General features: G+C 37.8%; 1 protein-coding gene across 1 annotated transcript in view; it reads right to left on the minus strand.

Moving 5' to 3' along the window:
- The window catches only part of LOC150100595 (glycerate kinase), a 97,992-nt gene extending 83,730 nt beyond the window's left edge, over nt 1–14,262 (minus strand). The window contains exon 1 of the mRNA XM_090401578.1: nt 14,133–14,262. The gene's annotated coding sequence lies outside the window, so the exon portion shown is untranslated. The remainder of the gene's footprint in view (nt 1–14,132) is intronic.
- Between the last annotated feature and the right edge of the window lie 12,346 nt (nt 14,263–26,608).

The following is a 26,608-nucleotide window of genomic DNA, read 5'->3' on the forward strand; positions in this document are numbered from 1 at the left end:
TCTACAGAATGAGTGAGGACAGGAAGATGAAGACATTCATGTTTGGTATTATGGATGTATAAACAGAATAGAATGGACAGACGACATAAAGGACTGGTGTGGAATGGATGTACAGAAACTGTGCACTGGACAAAGAAAGGTGGAGGAAGATAGTGAAGGAGGCATCGGACACCAACGGGCAGTGAGCCCATGGTTCGTGATGATGATGAACACCTAACCATTCCCAATCACCTTTATCACAACTTAACCTATCTATTTCCTCAGACTCAATTACATCCCAGGCCCCCATACACACATTCACTACTTCCAACATCCACTCTCTTTATACTGTCTCTCTCTCTATATATGTGTGTGCCCACTCCAACTCTCCCATTTCCTTGTTCATCTTACATCCTTGTTCTCTCATCATTATCTCTCACACTACTACTATTATCATTTAATCCACTTCAGCCTCACCAGTTCTTCTCTCCTGATCTTTTGCTTCACCTCTTACTTCCTTTGCTCTCTTGCTCGTCTTTGCAGCAACAGTCTAACTCACACCAAATCCATTTAGATGCAATCTGTCACTTTTATATACAAATCCATCCTTCCTTCAAATGCATCGCACACATTTACAAACTCCATTCCCTTCTCCATACACAGTTCTGCCAACATGCTATTCATGATCCCTTCTCTCCATTTCAACTCATCACTATCACACTCTGGCAACACACCAACTACCTTTCCACCCACACCATTATCATTCACTATCCTCAACAACCTCCGTATATATCCATCCTCACATTCTTCTGATATTCACCAAGTCATTGTTTCCAACAAACCAACAACAACTTGCTTGCTTTTCATATTTAATGCATCAGTTATGCTGATAATCCTCCCTCATAAGAAAAACATGGAATCTCTCATTTGCCATGCCTCTAATAATGGATTCTCCATACACCACTATTCTCAAGTGATTCGTCATCTCTTTTTCTCTGCTTTCCTTCATCCTATCCTTTTTCACTATTTTACCTACTATTCACTATCTTATCCACCAATTTTCTCAAGTCAATATACATAACAGACTGGCAATTGCACTGTCAGTCTGTATTTTGTTTCCTTATTTCTATTTTTTTACAGAGTTTGGTGAATAGAAGATGACAGGGAGACCTGACTGAGCCATTTAAACTATTGAGAGGTATTTACGGGATTCATAAAGGATATTTGCTTTGCATTATAGGATACTAATGCAAGTGATGTGAAGTCATTAGCTTCTATATACGAGTTGCCCCAGTACTGAAAATACTTCAGGCACAAACTTTGTTTGCCTGTGTTTGGATAAAGGATTAAACCAAGTATTATTATTATTATTATTATTAAACAAGACCTCATGGAGTCAAAGACTCATCTAGGAGGTCATTTTATCTCACACACATCTCATCATACCGCGTCTTAAACACATTCAAACTCCTTGCAGACACCACACTCTCAGGCAAGGCATTCCAATCACTCACAACTCTGCACGAAAAAAACTTGCCTCCCATACTCACACCCTCTTTATACAGTTTCCAGGGATGACCTCTGGTTCTCCCCTGATCTCCCACTATTCTCTGTAGAACTTCTCCACCATTGATCCTATAACAACCCCTTACCAACTTGTAGGTCTCTATCATATCTCCCTTCCTCCTTCTCTCCACTAGACTCTGCAAATTACATCTTTTCAATCTTTCCTCATACTCGACATTCCAGAGGTCAGAAACTACCTTAGTCAGTCGCCTTTGGACCCTTTCCAACATCTCTTCATCCTTCTGAAAACCAGGTGACCAAATCTGGGCACAATAGTCCATGTATGGCCTAATCAAAGCCTTATACAATGGAACAAGAATCTCCCTACTTCTACACATAGTGTCCTCCGCATCATTCCCAGAAGTCTTTGTGTTGTCTTCACAATTTTGGGGATGTGTTCCCTAAATTTTAGATCCTTATCCACTATCACCCCCAGATCTCTTATTTCCTCTACTTCCAACAATATATTCTCGCCAAGCATAAATTCTGCATCCCATCTTTGTTTTTGAAATTTTAAAACCTTATTTTGCAACATTGAACTCACATCCCCATTTGCCTGCCCAATCACTCAACTTATTAAAGTCCTCCTGCAAGGCCACAACATCCTCACCACTCTTCATGGCTCGTCCCAACTTTGCATCATCTGCAAACAACTGAATATCTCCATCCAAATCTTCTCCAATATCATTAATATACAAGTTAAATAGTAATGGCCCTAAAACAGATCCCTGAGGCACTCCACTAGTGACTTTCCTTTTCCTGGATATTGCACCCCCATACACAACTTGTTGATACCTATCAGATAGCTGGTCTCCAATCCAATGCACTAATCTAATATCCAACCCCATCTGCTCTAGTTTGACTGTCAACTTATCATGAGGTACTCTATCAAAAGCTTTTGCGAAATCCAAGTATATTACTGTGTATCATTCTCCTCTGTCCAAGGAAGCAGTCACTTTATTGTAATAAGTAAGTAGATTACTAAAACATGACCTCCCTTTAGCAAATCCATGCTGTCCATCAAAGATTATACCATTGTTGTCAACCCAACTCTGGATCCTAGTTCTCACAAGCTTCTCCAACAACTTAACCACAACACCCAACACACAGATAGGCCTATAGTTTGATGCTTGAGTTCGATCACCTCCTTCATGAAGTGGCACAATCTTGCCCTCCTTCCACTCTTTAGGGACTTGACCAAGTGCAAGACTCGTATTAAAAAAATATGTCAAGGCAGGTGTCAACTCTCTGGCACATTCCTTCAGAATACGCGGTGATATATTATCAAGTCCCACAGCCTTATTTACATCTAGTTTACTCAACTCCCCAAACACCTCTTGCTCACTTACAGTCAGTCTCTCCTCCCCATCATCAACTGCTCTTAATCTCTCCATGAAGTCACATTCACAAGATTGAAAGATCTTTATGAACTGCTCATTAAGTATCTCCACCACACATTCTGCAACAGTTGTCTTTATACCATTTCCTCCAATCAATGTCATCCTTCCATAATCATTCTTTCTTTTGCTGGCTACATATCGAAAGAACTCCCTAGGATTCTTTTTGGCTTCATTAGCTAACTGCTGTTCATACCTCTCTTTAGCTACTCTCACCAACCAAGTCACCCTCCATGCCTGGTCTTTGTAGACCTCATGAAATTGGTTACTTCCACTTCTCTTATGCTGCTTCCACAGTGCCCTTTTTCTCTGTATTGCATGCTTAATCTCTTTATTCATCCATCTCACACCTACGTTATTTAACCTTCTCACCCATGGTATACACTTAGACATTGCATCTACTAAATATTTTTTGAAAATTCCCCAAGCTGCATTGATCTCTTTTCCAGCTAACTCCTGTATAATTTCTTGGTATTTTTAATTTAAACCAATGTAAAGCCATTGCAATCACACATGGCTCTATGAGAAAAAATTTAGCTCTCAACCCTTTCTTGAGTGCATTCATTCTCGACTTTTATGGATGCTCTCTTGTACTCTCTCTCTCTCTCTCCGCCCTCTCTAAAATGAAAAATTCCACCTATTGGTATCCTGCATGAACCCTTCAAAAATGATTATACATTTGTACATCTATATCACCTCTCTTTCTCATATTTCTTAGTGTGTCTGCAGTCCAAAAATTTTCAATCTGTCCTCATAACCTACACAATTCTGATATCATATTTCACACTCTCCTTTGCACCTTCTCCACTGTATCAACATCTTCTAGGAAACCAGGATACAAGATTTGTGCAAAACAGTCCAAATGAGGTCATATCAAGGTCTTGTAAAGAAGAAAAATAACTTTCTTATCCTTACACATCAATGTTAGTTTCAGCATTGCAATTATCCTCTGAGTTGTATCTGCAATCCTTGCTATATGATCCCTGACTTCAACTTCCTATCTACTAAATGACCAAGATCCCTTGCACAATCAGTTACTTCTAGCACAATCTCACCAATTTAATATGACACTGGATATCTCATTGCAGCAAAGCACATGATTTTACATTTCCTAACACTGAACTGAACCATTTCATGTCTGCAATTCCAGCCTATTAAAATCATTCTGCAAGGGCATTCTTGATTGTCTATCTTTGCATCATTGGCAAACGGCTATATTTTTCTTCAATCTTCCAATGTCATTAATGTAAAGACTGAATCACAATCCAAGGGCTACCAGTGTGATACACAACTGGTCACCTTAAATCTTGCAGATTTGTTCACCCATACAACACCACTTTTTGATATCTGACAGCCATCCTCTTATCCAAGCTAATAGTTTATAATTCAATCCCATATTCTCCATAATAAATTTAGTTTAATCCTTTATCCAAGTGTGAGCTAACAAAGTTTGCGCCTGAAAGTATCTTCAGGACTGGGTTAAGGTGGTACAACACCAGGGCAACTCGTTGCAAAGGTGGAGCACCTTAACCCAGTCCTGAAGATACTTTCAGGCGCAAACTTTGTTTGCTCACACTTGGATAAAGGATTAAACTAAATTTATTATACTCTAACCAAGTGAAAAATAAACTTTCAACCCATATTCTCCAATTTATGCAACAGCCCTCCATGCTGCTGTATCCAGTCCAAAGCTTTATCAAAAGTGTCATGGATTATAAAACATTATAAAATGTGACCAAATTACTCAAACGTGACCTTCCTGTAGTAAACCCATGCTGTTTATTGCAAAGTAGACATTCTCTGTCAACCCATTTCTGTATGCAAGCTTATACAAACTTTTCCAAAATCTTCAAAATAATCTTACACCTTGCCACATTAAAGTGATTCACATTCTCCTTTGGCCATACTGCCAGTCTATCTAAATCATCATCCTGCAAATATTTAACATCACTTTTATTAACTACTGCTCTACCCAATTTTGAATCATTGGCAAACAACTGAATAATTTCACAGATCCTTTCTGATATCATTACTGTACAGAGTAAACAGTGATGCCCCAAGAATGGAGCCCTGTGACACACCTTCTACTGGACTCGATTCCTGAATAAACTACTGTCTAGTATCTCTCCATCACCAACTTTATATTCATCCTCGTGTGCTACAATTTATTTATTAGAATTCCATGTACCCTGTCAAACGTTTTTGCAAAGTCCAGCAGTATCACTGTATTATAAAAGGTGAGCAAGTTACTGAGGCATGGCCTACCCTTCACAAAACCATGTTATCCCCCCCATACAGTATTCTATTTATGTCTATCCATTTCTTTATTTTGCTCTTAACCAACTTCTTCAATGCCCTGACTACGACTCCTGATATGCTGATCGATCAGTAATTTGCAATTACCATTACTGCAATATCTCCACCTGGATGATATATAATATACTCTTGCCAAGTGTTCACTTAGTAATACAATTATTTCACCAGATTCAGTTACCTCCCTACCATCAGCATTCATTATTCTTTCATAATCATATCTTTCTTTTACTTGCAATGTACCAAAAGAACTTTTTTAATACACTACTTGAGATTATGACAGGTTATTTAACAGTATTAATTCATAACACAAAATATAAGAAAATATCAAAAATATGGTATACTCAAAACACTAACTCACAGAGCTAGAGCTATTTATTCTAATGACAATGCTCTTACTACTGAACTCACTTGTGTCACACTTTTTTAGCCAATGGCTATAATCCTCTGTAGCTCACTCGATACAGACAAAGTCCTTTTGGTTGGAAACACCTGGATTCGATTCCTGTCTACAACATGAGAAACCTTTATCTTGTCTCTTTCGACTAAAGGTGAATATGCTGGTCTCATAAGGGGGGTCACCTGGAAACTCGCCCTGTGAATACATACACAGATCTACACAGAGCATGAATATGTGGCAAACAACTCTATCTCTTCCACATACATCAATATGTGGAAGAGATCGAGTCCTCACCACGTCATTATGCCAGTAGTTAACCAGGAGTCGCATCGTGGTAGTCAATCTCCTAGATAGGAAACAACACATGAATGGGATGGGATAATCCCCAAAGAATAGAAAAAATACTAAATACTCCCCAGAAATTTCCTCCATTACTTAATTCTCTATACACAAGACTACAGCAAAATTGTTACCATTTCATACATTCAGGGATATCTGAAAAGATATTCTAGTGCTTAATAAATATCAGCTCAGTGCCACATTCAAACCATATGGCAACATTCATCCTTTCAAACTCTAAGAACAAACTCTCTCCTTTATCACATTCAGGGGTATATGAAGTGCCTTGTACTTGTGACCTGGCTCACTATGAACAGACAAAAAGAATTACCGACATCTGCCACTATCATTATGGCAAGTCAGGACTAGCAAACCACACCTAGAATACCCCTTCATGCATGATCAGATGGAAGAAAACAAAAGTTCTACACAGAAGTCATAATTCAGAGAAAGAAAGATCATTTTTGGGATCAACAGCAGCTTTAAAACATTCTCCAAACCTCAACAAGTATGGCTAGCAGGCAGTCATTTTAAGATAAAATTAACATGTTTTTTTTTCTCTCTCTCTCTCTCTTTATCCAACAATAGATGGTTTCAATTAGGACTTTAGTTCCTTGTTGTCCATTACAATTTTTTAAATTAGTCCCACTATTATGCCAAACTGTTGTGATTTCATGTACTGACAAACTATGTTTGTGCTCTGAAGACAGTGGATATAACACCAGGAAATATTAGCAAATAAGTAATAATTATTTTCTTATGTGTTGTGAATTAATACCACTAAATAAACTGTCACATACTGCCAACACATAAGCCTTTCTACTCATCTTTGAGATTTTTTTTTATACTGCTCATTTCCTTTCATACTCTGATTTTGCCTTTTTTACCATACTGGTAACCCTTTGACCTGTGCTTTGCACTGTTCATGTGCCTGCTGGGCACCTTTCTCACTGAATTCCTCCACAAATTTGTCTTTTGTTGTAGCTTCTGCTTAATGATGGTATTTATTCATTTAACCCCCACTTGATTTATCGTCCTGACTCCAGGTATGCAGTGTGCTATTACTCCCCCCCCCCCAATACTCCTTTACCACTTCCTGTGCACTATCAATATCTAGCCCTTGTAGTTTCTCATGCCATGGAACTACTTCAAGCAATCTCCTAAGTCTGCCATACTTACCAACCCTGTAATTCCATATATTCCTCCCTTCTTAACTGAAAATTCCACACATTTAGCCACCTCCCAAGTAAAGACCACATGATCACTCCCACCAATGTGGTCATATTGGTTATAGACAAATTCTCTGATATGTAATTACTAGATCTAGCACTTTCAAACCCCTAGTACATTCCATCACAAGCTGCCTTAGGTAATATTCCTCAATGACTGCATAAATTCCATTTCCTTCCTTCCTTCCTTCCTCCCACATGCACTTTCCTCCTCATCTATGTTCCCATAGCTGAAGTTACCAAAATAATTACCTGTCCTCCACTCACTCACTGAGCTTATTTAACAATGCATACTATCCCTGTCATCCTTTACAGCCCCCGGTCTATAAAGGATGATGGGAAAAAACAACCAACTGTATATGTTTTATTCTGCCAGCCTCTGCCTCACACTGAATGGCCTCAGATGTGCTATTCCACTGGCCTGCAGTTAAACTCTTACTCTCTTTGGTTGCAGTACTCCTCTGCAGTTCTTTTCTCTCTATCCTCCCTGAAAACAATATGCCCTTCACATTTTATTCCACTAACTATACCATCTTCTGTCAGCCACACCCCACTAATGTCATCCAGGTGGTGACATTGCAGGAATAAAAGAATCAACAGCTTATATGGGAATTGTGGTGAATGAAGTGGAGGTGAATATCTATTACAAAACCTCAATGTCAATACATCTGTGGGATTGGATGGTATACCAGCTCATGTCATACGTGAAGCGGCTAAAGAATTGTCAGTGCCCTGACCATTTTCTTTAATTTGAGTCTCGGGTCTGGGTTAGTCGCAAGGGGGTGGAAAGAGGGGAAAATCGTTCCACTGCATAAAGGAGGTACCAAGACTGCTGTTGCAAATTACCAAACGATCAGCATATCAGGAATCGTTGTCAAGGTCTTGGGAAAAATAGTCAAGAGGAAAATACAGGATTGGATATATGAAAATGGGATACTGTACGGGGTAGTATGGTTTTGTGAAGGGTAGATCACGTTTTATAACACAGAGACAGCTGAACTGGATAAGGGTATTGGGTTTACGGTGATTCTACTGGACCTTGCTAAGGCTTTTGACAGGATACCACATGGAATTCTAATCAGTAAACTTCAGCATATGGGGATGGATACAGAGTTGGTGAGATGGATAGGAGGGTGGTTGATGGAGAGATATCAGAGAGTGGTTTATTCAGGAGTAGAGTCCAAAAGACGGCCTGTGACTAGTGGTATGCTGCAGGGTTCTGTTCTTGGACCACTACTGTTCAATTTGTTCATCACCGATATAGGAAAGGATCTGAGAGGAACTGTTCATTTGTTTGCTGATGATGCAATAGTGAGTGCACAGGATGTCAAAATTTTGCAGGATGATTTGAATAGTTTGGAGGACTAGACTAAAGAGAATGGATATCAATTTAATGTGGCAAAATGTAAGGTTATGCATTTTGGGGTGAAAAGATTAGCAGCAATATATCACATTGGTGGAACTGTACTCCAGGAGATTGGCGAGGCCAGGAATTTGGGAGTGTTGGTGATAGGGAGTTGAAGGTTAGGGGGGCACATCGCAAAAGTGGCTAAATCAGCTCATCAAATCACTTGGTTGCTGAAAAATACTTTAACAAGCATAGACAAACAGGTTATTGTTTCTCTGTATCGAGCCTTGATAAGACCCCATCTAGACTACTGTGCCCAGATATGGGCACCAGGGTTTCTTATGGATGGTGAGGAGGTGGAGAGGATCCAGAGACAAGTGACCAAGATGATAGCAGGTCTATGGAATGAACCTTATGAGAAGAGGTTGAAGATTTGTGGGTTGCAGAAATTGGTTGATAGGCGGAAAAGGGGTGTTATGATTGAGACATTCAAATTACTGAAGGGTTTCTATAAGATTAATTCAGAAGACACTTTTGAGAATAGGACTGGTGGTGGGAGGACTAGGGGCCATACATGGAAGCTGGGCAAGAGCATGGTTAGAAAGGGTGTTAGAGCTAGGTTTTTTACTTGGAGAGTGGTGAATGAGTGGAATAAGCTGCCAGAGTCTGTTGTGGGTGCCTTGACTGTAAATGAGTTCAAGGCGAGGTAGTGAATATCGAATAGTTGTTCTTGACATGATGTTAGGGTCTCCCTCGATGAGTCTATAGACTCCTTGGAGTTGCCCGTAATAATAATAATAATGTCAATGGCCAAGATGAACTAACCAATGCCCAAAACTCCTTCCCCATCTGGCAAATCATGGATTTACTAGATTAATGTAGAAATTTTTGATAAAATATAAGACGAGGACAGAATAAGAGGACATCCCTGGAAGTTGTATAAGGAGGGTGTGCAAAAGGAAAACGAGGTGAAAGTTTTTTGTCCACTCACTTGGAAAGTAGTCAGTGGCCTATACTAAATAAAGGCTTAGTGCATGAAACAGTATATGAGATTAAGGTATTTAAGCGTTATGCTTGATAGTGGGGGGGGGGAAGCTCCCATAGAATAAATCTGTTAACTCCATGCATAGTCTGATGATAATAACAACAACAATAAATTAGAAAATTTTCAGTAAGCACTAGGAGCAGAAATCTTTTACAACACAATGCAATGTTTTGCTTCTATCCAATGATAAGTTCAATGAGCCCTACCAACAACAGTACACCAAGAGCACTAATGATATTAATGTCAATTCACAATGAAACAGATATGTATATAAAAAGTGTAAAAGTGGTCTCAAAAATCCCAAGTTGAAACAAAGTCTCATTTTGCATAACATTTGGAAGGCTTTCACACAATTACATAGCATATCAGACCTAATAAACTGCTTACATCTAAAAAAAGTAAATAAATAGCATGACAATACAGATTGGCATAGTTAAACTGAATGTCATGCGATAATTTTTATTTTCTTTTTTAACAGTTTAAAAGTTTCAAGAAATTTTCTTCCTGAATATTTTCCTAGTTTCTAACTTCCTGAAGAAGCTATCAGTTTTATTTCAGTAAAATTAAGGAGACTACAACCATGTTAGGAATATTTCATTTCCTGATGTTTCGCCTTCATATTAAGGTCAACATCTGGAGTATACACACACAGACAAAGACAAGCTATATTACATTTCAAATAGAAAGCCAAAGTGACAATGACTTAATCAACCATTATTCTACTGAGGGTGCTTAAGGGTCAAAGCTGTATAACAAAGGAGACCTCCACATAGCCTTTAAAGGAATGCGGGGAACCGACCATGGCTTCTAACCTAATGTCCAATCCTCACCTTCTCTTAGGTACCTGGATATTGAATAAACGAGGATGGGCTGGCAATTTGGGATTTAGCTGACCAAATTGTATTCTTATAGACTTGAACCACAATACAAAAATGATGGCAAAACGTGAAAGAATTTCATGCCAGCTGATGCATCGCCCAGTTAAACAAGAACCCCATTATTTTCACCAGGAAACCAGGGCGAAAAGCAAAAAGTCAGCTACTGAACAAATCCTAAAACACATCCCAACTCAATCACGAGAATTTAACATCGATACTATCAACATAAGAAGCCTGAATGGCAAAGAAATGGAGCTAGCTAAGGAATTGGGTAAGCAGCACCAGATCGACATGATAGGATTGACTGAAAAAAAAAAAAAAAACAGATGAGATCTTTCTGAGCAATAAATACAAAATGTTACATTCAGGCAATGACAATCAAGGAAAAGAAGTAGTAGCCTAGTATTCAACGTTAAATATGAGGCAAATCTTCTTGAATGACAGGCGATATCAAGTACAGTGATGTGGGCAAATATGAATGGGGAACAGGACAATGAGACTTATTTGTGCCTATGGTCACACAGAAGGTTTTATTAAGGTAGACGTGGAGGAATTTTTTGAGGCTTTAGAGAAAGCAACTGACACAATGAAAAAGGAAAAGTTGTTCCTTGTTGGGGATCTAAATAGCAGAGTAAGAAATTATTGTCAGACATACAAAAATATTTTGGGAAAATTTGGAGAAAAGGGCAAATCTAATAAACTTTTTTATTGTATTTTTGCTCAGGACATCAACTGGTTATTACTAACACCAAGTTCCAACATAAAAATGTACACAAATTCACATGGAGAGAAGATGCAAAGAACAAGAAACGTCTCATTGACTATGTTATTGTTGATAGCGATGTTTTCTCTCTGGTGCAGGACACTAGAGAATACAGAGACAAATGTAAGAGAGCTAACCACTGTGCAAAACTAGCTAAACAAACGTCACGAAAAGACTTTCATTAGAACACAGAAATTAAATATCAGGAAGGTGGCAAGATATTCTGGAGCCTGTTGAAAAAGCTCAGAAATGGAGGAAAGAGTGCTGTAAAAGGAATCAAAGATGATAAAGGTGACATGAAAACAGGAGAAAAAGATATCCTTGAAGTATAAAGTAATTACTTCGAAAACTTGCAAAATGAAACAATCTGTGACAGCATGGTGGAAAAAAACACTGACCAGGCATACAATCAAGAATACATATCCATACTTGAAGTAGTAAAAACCATCAAAAGCCTGAAATGTGGGAAGGCAGCAGGAGTAGATGATATTCAACCAGAAATGCTCAAGTATGGAGGTATAAAAGTCTTACAGTGGCTGCACTGCATAATTCAGAAGGCCTAGAGAGAGAGATGAATTCCAGATGATCGGAGTAGTGCTCTCATACTACCCATATATAAAAAGGGAAATAAAACTGAATGTGAGAATTAGAATCATTTCATTACTGAGTGTTCCTAGTAAGATTTATGTCAGTATACTTGAGAAATAGTTGAGAAAGGATTGTGGAAGAGAAGCTTGGTGAAGAACAAGTTGGATTTAGGCCAAATAGAGGCTGTCAGGATCAGATTTTCATGTTATGACATATAGTTGAGAAGTCATGGGAATATAACAAAGATCTGCATTTAAGTTTTATAGATTTGGAAAAAGCATATTACAAGATGCCAAGAGAGAAGCTATTCAAAACGCTGCAGTTGTATGGTGTCAGTGGTGCATTACATCAAACAATACTTCGTCTTTATTTGAGTTGTAAGTCAGCAGTTAGAACTGAAGGAAGTACAGGAAGATGGTTTAATGTTAAATCTGGTGTCAGAACAAGGATGTACATTATCTCCTCTATTATTCTTTATCTATATGGAGTGCATTATGAAGGAAAGTGGTATTAAACCTTATATCAAAATTGGAGATGTTAATGTCAGCTCTTTACTTAATGTGGATGATGTCATCCTTCTGAATAAATCTGGTACAGGTCTGCAAGATTCACTGACTAAATTGAATAACTGTTGTAATAGATATGGTATGAAGGTCAGCAATAACAAGACAAAGACGATGAAATAGGCAGAAGCATTGAAAATATCAACAGCATTGTGAATGAAGAACCTATTGAACAAGTAAAACATTTCAACTACTTAGGCACGATTTTTAGTGAAGATGGTAAATTAAATATGGAAATAGACAACAGAATCAACAAAGCTCCTATGGTAGAAAGTCAACTGAATAAATTTATATGGAATAAGAGAGAAATTAGTCGGAACACTAAATTAGCTGTATACAAGACAGTGTTCAAACCAATTTTAACTTACAGATCTGAGAGCTGGGTTAGAAGTAAAACACTTGACCAAAGACTGGAGACCACAGATATGAGAGTCCTGAGAAAGATTAGGGGCATGAACAGATGGCATCAACGGCAACATCATTTTAAAAATGAGGAAATTAGTTAAGAACTTGAGATTGTTAGCATCCAGGAATGTGTTAGCAGAGCTAATCTCATGTGGTATGGTCACTTAAACAGAATGAGAGAAGAAAGATTAGCAAAACAAGTGTTCCGGTCAAGTTGGCAAGAAAAAGACCCAGAGGAAGACCAAGATATAGGTGGATTGATATGGTAAAAAGTGCATTAGAAGATAGAAATATTAAATCTGATAATGTTGGAGTCTTGACAGGTAACAGATTGATTTGGAGGAAAATTGTAGATAGGAAGTTAAGTCCTAAATTTTTCATGTAGTACTATCATATCCCGTACACCCCTTGAAGGTACGTCAGGAATTTGATGATGATGTTATTCTACTGGCCACACCCACACAACCCATCTGCTCAGTAGAGGGTGTGGCATGATTCTTCACTCTAATACAGCTTCCACAGTACACACACTTTGCACCACTGAAGACAATGCTGCATGTTGGTTTGTGTGATGTGCGGCTTGCATATTGAGGTACTACCATGGGAAACCAATGTTGCGAGCCTTGGTTCTGAATGTTTTTGTGCAGACTCATATTCTAGTTACAATCCAAGATACAATGTATCTCATGAGTCCCAACAAGTGTTCTTCAGGAGTTTATCGAAAAGGTAATTGACTTCAATAATATTCGATTGTTGCAATTATTTGTAACTGTTAGCATTCAGTTTTTTTTTTGCCTTTTTTTCTACTTCATTCATTAATTTCTTTAACAGTTCACTTGATTTTGTTTGCCATTTCCAAAAGAACAGTAGCAAAATAGCTAGCTTTATTTTATATCAGTGGGTGGTTCTAAACATCTTTTTTCCCCTTCTTTTTCCTCTAAGTGGCCCAATCTAATTTCTGTTGGTTGTTCACACAGAGGATATTATTTTCTCTCTTAGGCAATCATACAATACAACACAGCTCTTCAGAGCAGGTGATGTGTTGACTTTAGCTAATTGAACAAAAGAAAAAAAATCATATCTGGTATTAGAGTTCCACTGCAAGGTCGACTGTATGTACATCACATGCACTTTGATTCGGACTAATCTCCAGGAGTCCATCCTAAACACTTTTTGCCTGCTTAATAAGTTACAGGAATTCTGATATTCGAACAGCACCATTCTTATTTATTTGTTCTCGCACGATTCATACCATATTGCAGAATCTCATCATCTCGACATACAAACATAACGAACAGAAAACGTATTTCATTACTTACACGTTGAATCCTACATGTGCGCATTGAATAATAACCGGTATCACGGTATGATAGATGTGAACTGAGACGAAAAGCTATCAGTATGAATGAATCAGTGCGCAGGAAGATTAGTATAAAGCGGTGTTTTTCAAATGGTGGTACTCGTACTATTGGGATACGAAAAAGTCTTGTAAGACAAACAAACCGTTGTTAGAACATTTGTCGCCCTAGGCCAGCACTATTTCCCCTCCTAAATTCAAGAAAACATGTAAAATTAAAAATCTAAAACGGCGCTTTTACGGTTGAAATACAATTTTCCCAGTTTTACAGCCGTCCTAATTTGCTGCTCTTAGGCATTTCCTTAGTTGTTACGATGGCAGATTTTTTTTATTACTTTTTTTTATTAACTTTTATTTTTTTGTCACCGTATCATCGCAGGCGACAAGTGCAGGACTGTTCTATAATTAATTTTTCAATAACTAAAAGAAATTTGAAAGACATTGTAAACAAAATGTATGTGTTGGGATATTGTGTGTAACTCAGTGTACAGCATTTGTACTGCTCAGCAGCTAGGCTGCTCGAAGAATAGGCTCTAGTCGCCGACTAGAGGAACTTTTCTTCATCTCATATGAAGATGAATATTATTATTATTATTATTATTATTATTATTATTATTATTATTATTTCTACGGGTGACTCCAGGGAGTCCTTAGACTCATCCTAACCTAGTATGAATATATATAGTTGGTTTCTGCTAAAGAAACTTTTTCTAAGCCATTCGTCGACCGGTTCCCGAGTTAGTTGATCAGTCCGGTTTTTTCTCGCAGAAAATCGGGTTTTTCATCCCGGAAGTGGTGAGCATTTAAAGTGGCTGCCCAGTGGAAGTGGTTTTTACACTCCTCAGCACTAAACCGTCAAATCACCAACTAGAGGAACTTTTTCTAAGCCTCTTTTCGACCGGTTCCGGAGTTAGTCGATCTCTGGCTAGGGCAAGCGGAGTGTTTTTCTCCGTTTTTCTCCCCGGAAGCTCGGATATTTCGTCATGTAAACTCAAGAAAATCGACCGTAGAACCCACGCTGTTTTCAGACATTAAAAATATTGTGGTAGGGTTAGGTACCACGAGATGGCAGCACGTTTTAATCGTCTCTTTACTGTGTGCCGCATAATTAGTGATAGCCTTGGGCCAGCTATCTCCGATTGGCTACCAGTGCATATTGAACTGCCCAATCAGTCTCCAGAAATTAGAAAGGGCTAAAACGCCCTCGCCTACTCCCTATACGGGAATAAAAAAGCACTAGCTATTTTTTTTTTTAAATTCCTTGTTAGGATTAGAGCTTACAATATGGCGACACTTGTTAGCCGTTTCTTCACTGGATGCTGCTTGATATCAGTGATCGTCTTGGGCCAGCTAACCTTCTCCAAACTGCGTTTTCCTGAGATGGTGGTACATTGGTGTTATTACAAATTTTAAAGGGTGCATAAGTGCTGAGTTTGGTGGTTATGTGAAGTGACACAAATTCGGAATAAGGTATCTTCAGAAAGCATTGTTCAGTGAGAGTTATGAAGTGCAGAGTCACAGAAATGTTTAGTGAACATGCAAGTGAGTGTCAGTCTAAGCAACATAGAGATAAGCAAGCGGAAAAATAATCTCATGATATTAAATGTAGATCCCAAGTTCTTAAGTTTAATTGGATAATCAAAACAAGATGTAATGCAGCTTGTAGGATTAATGAAGAAGGGGAATTGCAGTGTACTAATGTCAGAAGTATTCGAAATAAGTGGTGGGAGTTTTTGCCATTGTACAGCTGAACTTGACCAGGAGTTATAGTCATTAACTAGATTTAGTTGACCGAGGTTGAAGCAGTCATAGCGATAGAATGAAAGGTACATAGTATTTTCAGAGATAAAACAGGAAACAGAATGGTAGAAGAGGTTTGCTGATGACAGTTAAATGATTGAAACCAAACAGAAGTGCATCAATAGAACAGAGATGTAGAAAGCAGTTCATTAGAAGGCATCTCATCTCATATGGAGATCATCCAGATGAAATATGTAATTGTTTGGGGTAAAGGCCAGGGGATATAGAAGGGAGGCTCCAGATGGCATGCATTGACAAATTAGCATGATGCGTATACGTTGAGTAATTATTACAAGATATTTCAGCTATTGAGATATAGATTGAAAAATAGAAATGCAAGGGACTTTAGCACTTTCTATGATCAAGCTCTTTAAGTCTCAGGGAGATAAGGAAGTTGAATTTATATAGCTGAAAAAGAGATAATTACCTGAAACAGCTTGTAATGGAAAGGCCACAATGTTAGAGATTACTGGCTCTACCAATAACATCAGACAACATATTAGCAACCAATCTGGCCACACTGCTTCTTCTGGAGGAAAGTGATCATATGTCTTGACCTGTGAAATTGCCAAACATTCAGAATTTTCTATTAAAAAGAAGGATATGTGGAATTACAAAGTAACAAAGTAGGTCATTATGACAATTGGGCAGCGCAGCTTGCAGCAGTGACATGGCATAGGCAACGAAGAGTACAGGAGATGGTCAAGGGGTGTTTGAAGAAAGCAGTATCAGATTATATACATAGCTAAAAGTAAAAGTCAGAAAGGAGTTAGATGGATGAACAGCATAATTAATTAGGAGTCTTAGAATAAGAAAAAACTTGGAATGAAGGTAAAGAAAAAATGGAGCAACATGCCCTTGCTATATTTAAGGCACAGGCATAAAAAGTGACCTGTATAGTAAGGACGGTCAATACTAAGTGTGAAACGAATCTAGATAATGAGGCCCAATGATATCCTAAGGGGTTCTTTCATCATTTGGCAAATAAAATTATTACTATGGAAGGATGACTTTAACAAATGCTTATAGAGTTAACAGAAGCAACAACCGAAATAGTTCTGTGATGGAGTGATCATTTACAAGGGAATACCATCGAGTTGGTGATACTGCAATGTAAGTTGTAACGTTGACTGATGGCAAGCTATACTTTTGATGCATTGGAGGTACTTAGTGAGATTCTGAAACAAATGAGATTAGAGGATATACCAATCCAAGTAATAGAAATGCAAGGGACTTAGCACTTTCTCTGACCAAGCTGTTTAAGTCTCAGATATAAAGTACCAATGGAGTGAAAAGAGGAAATAATTAGTTATACTATAAAGGAAACTTCAAAAATAACAAGAGGCCAATCAGCATCTCAACAGTGATGGTTAAGTTGGAGAAGTTGGTTAAAAGACATGATTTAAAATTTTGTAAACAGAAATGTGATAATCGCAAAGGCCAAAATGGTTGTGTGAACGTTAGCACCTTGCCTTTAGTGATTTTCTTGCTTTTTTATACTAAAGTAACAATTAAGCTTGATAAAGGAAATTGCTTCTCAATAATACTGCTGGACTTTAAAAAGGCGGTTGACAGAATTCTACATAGAACTCTGTTGCATAACTTAGAACAAATGGAGCTAGTGATTTCGATTAAGGGAGAGCTGATGGGTAGGTATAAAAGAGTGATTTCTTGAGGGATTGAGTCTGGGAGAAAGCTGGTGACTAGCTGTGTACCACATAATTCAATACTTCATCATCCGCTGCTTAATTTGTATATCAGTAACATAGGAAATGATTTCAGGGGAAATATTAAGGTGTTTTGCTAATAATGAAAATATGAGTAAATGGAGAGCCTTCATAGATGACATAGAGATCCTGAATGATGACTTGAATAAATGGCAGCATTGGCAAGTGTAAATGATTACAAGTTTAACAGCAAGTGTAAAGTGGCACACTTTCAGAAGAAGCAATTCAGTTCCATTGAATTGAATTGCAGGAAATTGGTGAGACTAAGAATTTGGGGGTTCTTGTAGATAGAGAGTTGAAGTTTGGAGGGAATATTTCAAATATGGCCAAAACAGCACATCAGATTGCATGGTTGTTGTAGAACACACTGACAACCAGGGATCATAAAGATGTTATTCCCCTTTATAAGGCTTTAACAAGTCACATCTGGACTGATGCAAACAGATTGAATTACATGGATTCCATCGGGAAGAAGAAGTGATAGATAATATTCAAAGTGAGTGAAGAACATTGTAGCAAGTGATGGAATCATTCCTCTGAGAATAAATTGAAGATCCATGAGCTTCAAAATCTTACACTGGTAGGGAACAAGAGGGACATGATAGAAGCATATAAGTTATTAAAGAGTTTTATAGAATTGACAGTGAATGTTGTTTTCAGAATATGTCAGGAAGGGAGAGAACAAAGATTAATGCCTAGAAAATGCAAAACAGCGTGTTTAGCAATTGTCTTAGCACTATATCTTTAGTTGGGGATAGTGAATAGGTGAAATGGGTTGCTAGATATAGTTGAAAGTGCTTCGTTAATGAATTAGTTCCAGGAATGTCTAACTGGATAAATTTTCTGATTCCATAAAGATACCGTGTAATAATAAAAGAAGCGGTTGTAATTCTATGGAATTGACAATCGCATCGATAGCTCTAGGCCACCTTAAGAAAGACTGTTCTAGGTTTGTTTCTAGCAGCCGACTAAAGGATCTTTTGCTAAGCCTTTCTTTGAGCAATCCACGAGTTAATCGATCTCCGGCATGGCTATTGGGTTTTCTCTCTCTAAAACTCGGGTTTTTCATCCCATAAATTCAATAAAATCGACAGTTATAGTTTCGATCAGATATCTGATTGACTAAGGGTGGAGATTCACTGCCCCTCAATCTCGAAAAGTTACATAGTGTTAAAATAGTTTCATCTACTCCCTTCGGAAAATAAAGGCATTAGTGGACTTTTATATATAATATAAAAGTCCACTAATGCCTTTGTCTGGAAACATTGTCTGGAAACTTATTTTTTTATTATATGGGCTCCTCCATAGACTCAAAGTGAGGGATACACTAAAATTTCACCAAGCATTTGCATAATACCTCTCATACATTGTTGGCTTGAATTCATTCAACAAAGCAACTCATGAATGACTACAGAAACCTATTTCAATCATTCACAAAGCACATAATTCTCCTCTCGCCCGTACTATCCACAATCGTATTGAGTTTTAAGGTATGACTATTACCTTTCAACACCTATACAATGTACAAAAAAATTCTTCAATAGTGCAATTGGAATCTTCATCTGAACGTTTTTTAATTGAATGAGTTAGCTGATCTCATGCTGTGGCAGCAGTGTTTTCCGCTTAGTAACTTCAGTTTTTTCATCTCACATACAATCAGATCGGCAAGAGAACATGCACAATTTAAAGAAAAAAAACACTGTGAGCGATAGACGGCTCTCCGCAGTATGGATAGTGCAGTTGTGTGGATAAGGAGGGATGTATGAAGTGGAGTAACCACCCGCGATTCATCCATAACGAACACCTTGGACCTGTGACGTAGTAATAGTAATATCGATTATAATCAATCCTCTAATCTAAACTCTTTACATGACATATATGTCTCCATCATATCTCCCTGTTCATTTAATCAGCCAAATTTTGTAATCAAGAAATCGTCAACCTGGGGCGACTCGTGCATTGGCACTACGGAAATGAAGCACCCCCTATTTTTCGAGATATATAAATATATTTATTAATTTATTTATATTTGCTTGTAATATTTAATTTTATCATCAACAATCCTATACAATTATCTTATTTTGTTTAAAAAATAATAAAAATTCATATTTTAGCACTTAAGAGGACAAACGATGCTAGCAGCATTGTGTTTACCATAGTGTCATATTGCTACGCGCGCAAGCGTATCCACGTTACGCATATGAGATGCGGGCTATTAGCGTAATGTGGCACTGTCCGTCACGCAGTTCCACTGCTGTTTATATGCAGTTTGCGCCAGTAGTAGAATGTTCGTAGTGCTTATCGTGTTTACTCCGTCTCTTTAAATATTTGGACATTACAATTAAAGACATAACATTTGTTATAGTTTTTATTTTTGAACGTTATTAAGGTTATTGACAATTATGGCCTCAGAAATGCAAGGAATTCTTTCACTAAATATTCAGCAGCTGCTAAATTATTTCCCAAGGAGAAATTAGCTAATTTTAAAAATAAATTGCCTGCAGAAGAAATAAAATTAACCACTGAAGCATATCTCATGATCAACAAAGAAAACTTGAAACAGAACATCGAGTATTCTACAGGAGACCCGATATGCATGATTATTGTAAATTAACTGACTTGTTAATTAATTGATCTTTAAGTAATTTTGAATTATACCGAACTCTATAATTTTATCGATAATAAACAATATTTTTTCATCTTAATTTTTACCATAATTTTGATATTTTATCCAAACACATATACACTGTACTTACAGTGTGTATGTATATTTCGAAAGTTGCAGCACACCCACGATTTCAAGCCACGAACCGCCACCTACGTTGATAAGGAGCATTCCCACCACCATCTTTATCACTAGCTTCTAAATCGTCTCTCCCTTCTCCACATCATCAAGAAATCTAAGTGACTAGGTAGGTGCACAATAGTCCAGATGGGCTATCAATGCCTTACAAAGAGAAATAATAGTCCCCCCCCCCACTCTCTCTCTCTCTCTCTCTCTCTCTCTCTCTCTCTCTCTCTCTCTCTCTCTCTCTCTCTCTCTCTCTCTCGTGTGTGTGTGCCTGCGTTAACACTTTCATTGTCAAGCTGAAAATTGGAATTTCGTGTGGTGGCTAAATTTTTTTTATTTTTTTTATTTAGTTAACGACGTCCACGCGAAAACGCGTGATCGGCCGCTTGGTTAGAACTCGCATCGCGCGATATCGTTCATTGCCAAGCTGAAAATTGAAATTTCTTGTGGTGGCCAATTTTTTTTTAAATTTTTCATTTAGTTAGCGTCGTCCACGCGATAACGCGTGATCCGCCGCCCAGTTAGAACTCGCTTCGCGCGATATCGCGTGGTTGTCAATGAACGTGTTAAAGAGAGAGAGATAAGCTCTTGTGCTGCTGTGCATTGTGCAGTATGAACTTTAATTCACTCTCTACTAGCACCTCCAAATACATAATCCCATTAATGTCCTACAGTTCAATTCCATCAGGGTATCACTTAGTCGGTAATTCCTTCAATTCAAAGCATAACCGTACACTTTACCACATCAAAGTGTCAACCATTCTGCCTATCCCACACTGTTAATCTTCCTAAATCACCCTGCAGGACTTGTGCATCATCTTTATTACCCATGCAGCATATTACCCAGTTTTACATTGTAACTAACTGAACATTTTCTCTCAACCCAGTTGTCTATGTATCGTTATCATACAAGTTAAACAGGAACCTTCCTAGTACCGATCCTTTTGACAATTCCCTAGACACAGATCTTCCGCTGGACTCTTCTCGTCCATAAATTACCCTCTGTCTATATACCACTCCATGTTCGAATTGATATCCCATTAAATCCCATAGCTACGCTTGGCTCATGGATCTGTTATACGTTACACACTCCTATTTCATCCTCCTCTATTTATTATTATTATTATTATTATTATTATTATTATTATTACATGACACCTCCAGGGAGTCCAAGGACTCATCGTGGGAGGGCACACTACTCTACTTCGTTAATACATTGCATCCTCTCCACCACTAATTAATTTCCAACTACGATACTACTACTAGCAACGCCATCTATCTCCCATCATCACCATCAACAGTATTTTTTGTAAATTGCGTGTTCTGAAGACCGATTTGTCGGTGAGCGGGATGAAAAACCCAAGTTTCCGGGAGAAAAAACTCTGCTACCACCGTTCGAGTTCGGCTAACTCACCTTCAACTGAAAAAGCCCATATAAGGATTCCCCTCGTCACGACGAGAATCGAACCCAGGTCTTTTCTAATCGAAGGGCGTAATGTTCCACAGTTCTTCCAATTGCGCTACGGCGGCTACAATCAATTATACATCAATTCTAGTCACACTGGTAATGAATTTTCTCCACCTGGATGAAATACCTTTTGCAAAGTGATTACTCGCTGCCTTAGCCACTACATAAGGTCAATCACCTTTCTACCATCAGCATTCATGAAAATTATACTTCCTTTTATTTACGACATACTGAAAAAAATACTTGGGATCACCCTTCTCTTGCTTAGCAGATTTGCTTTCTATGCTGATTTTGCTTACTTTATCATAATGATCATCTTATGTACTTACACTTTTCCAGAGGCTGGCGGGATCTGAGGTGTTAGAATGATCTGTCCCCCCCTTCTGATTGCTTGAGGCTCTGGAATTGTTCCTAATTTTTGGGGGCCCCAAGCTAGAGTGTCGTGTGCCTTTGCATTAGTAAGGTTCTGCATACCATTTGCGATTACATTTCCGGATCAAGAGAAGCAACCAATATGTTTTGTCCCGTCAGTCTCTATCCTATCAGATGGCTTCATAGCGGTTCATAGTATGAATGAAAAACCCACCTGAATTGTTCACTTTCATAAATTTTAACTTTGCTGCTTCCTGATGAAATTTCGTGTACTATGGACATAATTTATTTGTATTTCCACACATACACTAGCAAGCTTTCTTCACCTTTGTTACAACTTCGAATATATTGCTTCATAAACGGAAAACTTATTTATAGCTACATTTCAAATTAGAAATGCATGCTGAATTACAAGACTTGATCACCTGGATTTGAATTAGCCAGTCTCAAAGATTACAGGATTTTTCCTCCTTGTAATCTTTGTTACAACTTGGCTTTTAACCAAGCAAATGGGCTAGAGGACATAACTGATGATCAAACGTGATATACTGGTCTCAAATCCGGAGTTGTTTTGAAAGAATCAATGAATATAAGTTTCCCCGCCTTCTGCTTTCCCAATAAGTAATCTCCGATGATTACACTCATCTCTTTCTCTCTCAACACACAACAAAATATTTTAAGTTACTGAAACATGGAATGTCTGGATTATCCTTTTCAAAATCCTCTCTGGATCATTCTTTTCCCTCATTACCTTCTCTGATCACATTCATTTTCCAATTTATAATCTTCATCCCTGCATTTCCCTCAAAACAATTTCTGATTTCATCTTACATATACCATTTCTTGTAATTTATTCCATCCCCTCCTTTACCAATCAATATCTCTCAAATTTACGTCCAAAGATTATTATTATTATTTTAACGGTGTCTCCAAGGAGTCAAATGACTCATCGCGGGAGACCAGACATTGACACACTCACCATTATTTACACAATACCTGTCATACCTCTCCTTAAATTCATTCACAGTTGAAGCATTCACAACCACCTCTGGCAAAGCATTCCACCCATTCACAACCCTACAAGTAAAAAATCTAGTCCTAACACCCTTGTTAACCACACTCTAACACAATCTCCAGGGATGGCCCCTCGTTCTCTCACATCCTGCACTGGTCTTAAGAATATCATCAGTATCAATCCTGTAAAATCCCTTTAACAATTTAAATACCTCTATCATATCTCCTCTCCTACGTCTATCAGCTAGTTTTTAGAGCCCACAGATCATCAATCTATCCTCATAGGGAACATCCCACAGACCTGCAACAATCTTTGTAACCCGCCTCTGAATCCTCTCCACCACTTCCGCATCACCAAGAAATCCTGACGACCAGATCTGTGCACAATAGTTCAAATGCGGCCTTATTAATGCCTTATAAAGTGGAACAATAACTTCCCTGTTCCTGCTTGTTAGTGTGTTCCTCAACAACCATGTAATTTGATGTGATGTTTTGGAAATCTTTGCAATATGCCCTTTAAATTTAAGTTCTCTGTCCACAATAACTCCCAAGTCTCTTGTCTCATCAACTTCCTGCAATTCAGTTCCGTTAATATAGTAAACAGCATGCGATGTCATCCTCCCGAAGTTCATCACCTTACACTTAGCCACGTTGAACTGACAGCCATTTACCTCATTCCATACAGTCAGCTTATTTAAGTCATCCTGTAAAATATCCACATCATTTGAATTGATTATCGCTCTTCCCAATTTTGCATCATCAGCAAACCAGTGGATATTTCCATTCAAGGTATTTCCAATATCATTGATGTACAAATTAAACAATTGAGGACCAAGAACTGAGCCCTGAGGTACACCACTAGTCACTTGCCTTTTCCTGGACTCAGGTCCTCCGTAAGCCACTCTTTGATATCTGTCCACCAGCCATCCTTTAATCCAAATCACCATCTTTGGATCCAAACCCATTTGCTCTAATTTATGTAACAGAGTCCCATGTAGAATCCTGTCAAAAGCCTTTGCAAAGTCAAGCAGTATCACTGAGTAAGGATTTCCTTTATCCAACTCCACTGTTACTTTATTATAGAAAGTAAGCAAATTACTTAGGCAAGACCTGCCCTTCACAAAACCATGTTGCCCCTTATAAAGTATCATATTGCTGTCCACCCAGTCCTGAATTCTAATTTTAACCAATTTCTCCAAAATCTTAACCACCACTCCAGATATATTGATTGGTCTATAATTTGTAATTAATGCAAAACCTATCATTGGAAATATTTACAGTTAAAATCTCTATTTCCAATTCGCTTCAAAAGTTGCATATAAAATTTGCACTTGTGTTTCTCACATGCAACAATTTTTCCTTCTCCTCTTGAAATCGAGATTTGTTAATACAGTGTTAGTTTCTGCACTACATTTTCTTCTGTTATCTATTGTCCGTTATTTTGTTCTATGTATACGAATTAAAAAAAAACTTATTGGTAGTCTTGGATAGCTTTCTATGATTGGTTAAGGGATTGAGAATGGCTGTTCACAATTCCCAAATGCTAAATGGCCTCACCTCTGTGTAATTAAAGGCAAAAGCAGATTTGTTATTTATTACAGTCCTTTGTTCTTTAAGAATATAAAGGACTTATTCACTGTTCTGACTAGATCATTATTACGACAAAAAAAAAAAAAAAATCAGCTAACGCCTTTTTATTCCCGTATATACGGGAGTAGGCGAGGCCATTTAGCCCTATCTAACTTTTGGAGACTGAGTGGGCAGTTCAATCTCCACTGGTACCCAATCAGAGACAGATGGCCCAACGCTATCACTAATTAAGCAGTACGCAGTGAAGAGAGACGGCTCAAATGTGCCGCCATCTCGTGGTCTCTAACCCTAACACAATATATTTAATGTCTGAAATAATGTGGGTTCTACGGTCGATTTTCTTGAGTTTACAGGACGAAAAACCCGAGTTTCCGGGAGGAAAAACCTGCTTGCCCGTGCCAGAGATCGACTAACTCGGGAACCGGTCGAAAAAAGGCTTAGAAAAATTTCCTCTAGTCGCCGACTAGACTCGAAACCAAGACTTCCTTCGTGCGGCCTAGCGCGATGGTGTGCAAACGCCACATCCACTGAGCTACACAGGCTCTCTGATTACGACAATAACATTTCAAACCTTTTCGAGTGACAGACATCCCACATCCCTAGCCCTTGTTTTCCATAGCTCCAGCTCTTTTCTTATCCAAATTTTCATACTCTGCTCTGTTTTCGCCCTGTCTTTTATTTCACCATACTGCTTTATCATCCGTTTCACTTGTTTGCATTCTATCTAATAATCTCATTCTTCACCAAAATGGACATTCATTGATGGTACATATAAGGAAATTGATTATTATTATTATTATTATTCATGTATCTTTTATCTTTACAGTGTCTTAGAGCTTATCATGCCTCACCCGAGAACTGTTATACTTCTCTTGAAACTGTTCATCATCACCACTTGTGGAGAGCATATTCCACTCCTTCACCACGAAAGAAAAAATATCTGCGAATTCTGCAATCCATATTCCTTTGCTTTATTTCTGCATTGAGCTCTTAACACTCTACAATCCCGATATCATTTTAGCTATCAGCCTTTAAGGGCACACACACACACACACACACACTCCTCCATCATTTTTGTTACTTTATATCATTGTTTTTATTTCACTGTTTAGAGAAACGGAAATTTTTATGGACTCTTAATTTTTAGATAATTTTTTGAGAGGGATGCGTAAGTGGAATAATCAAAATTTTGACATGCCGCAAGTGATATTGGTGTTTTTTGCTTAAAACAATATAAGTAAAAGCCTGCATGTTTTTGCTCATGATTGCTAAGAGTAAATGTGGACTGTGGTCAGTTATCTTTCAAAATATCTGCTAATTCGCGAAAATTGCCATTCTAACGTGGTATTTCGTTGATTTTTATTTTATTTATTTATTTATTTTATTTTATTTTTCTGTGTTCCAGAATACATTGACTAAACATGCATTGATTTTGGCGCTATTTGAAATAAAGTTCGGTTATTATCGAGAGTAAGATCATTGAAAAGTAAACAATGATGCCATGGGTCATTTACACACCCAACAGTTTTAATATGAGAAACTAACTCCATATTGAAATCAATCAGCGGAAATTTTTGTTATGTTATAAGTTTAATAATATAAATAAGTACTAACTTCGATATCGTTTTGGTGATGACCAATGAGAATAAAGGTAGTCATCAGCGTTTACATTTCCC

The sequence above is a fragment of the Typopeltis vanoorti genome, chromosome 12 (genome assembly GCF_054136105.1).
Source record: "Typopeltis vanoorti isolate ZY-2024b chromosome 12, IOZ_Tvanoo_1.0, whole genome shotgun sequence".
NCBI lineage: Eukaryota > Metazoa > Arthropoda > Arachnida > Uropygi > Thelyphonidae > Typopeltis > Typopeltis vanoorti.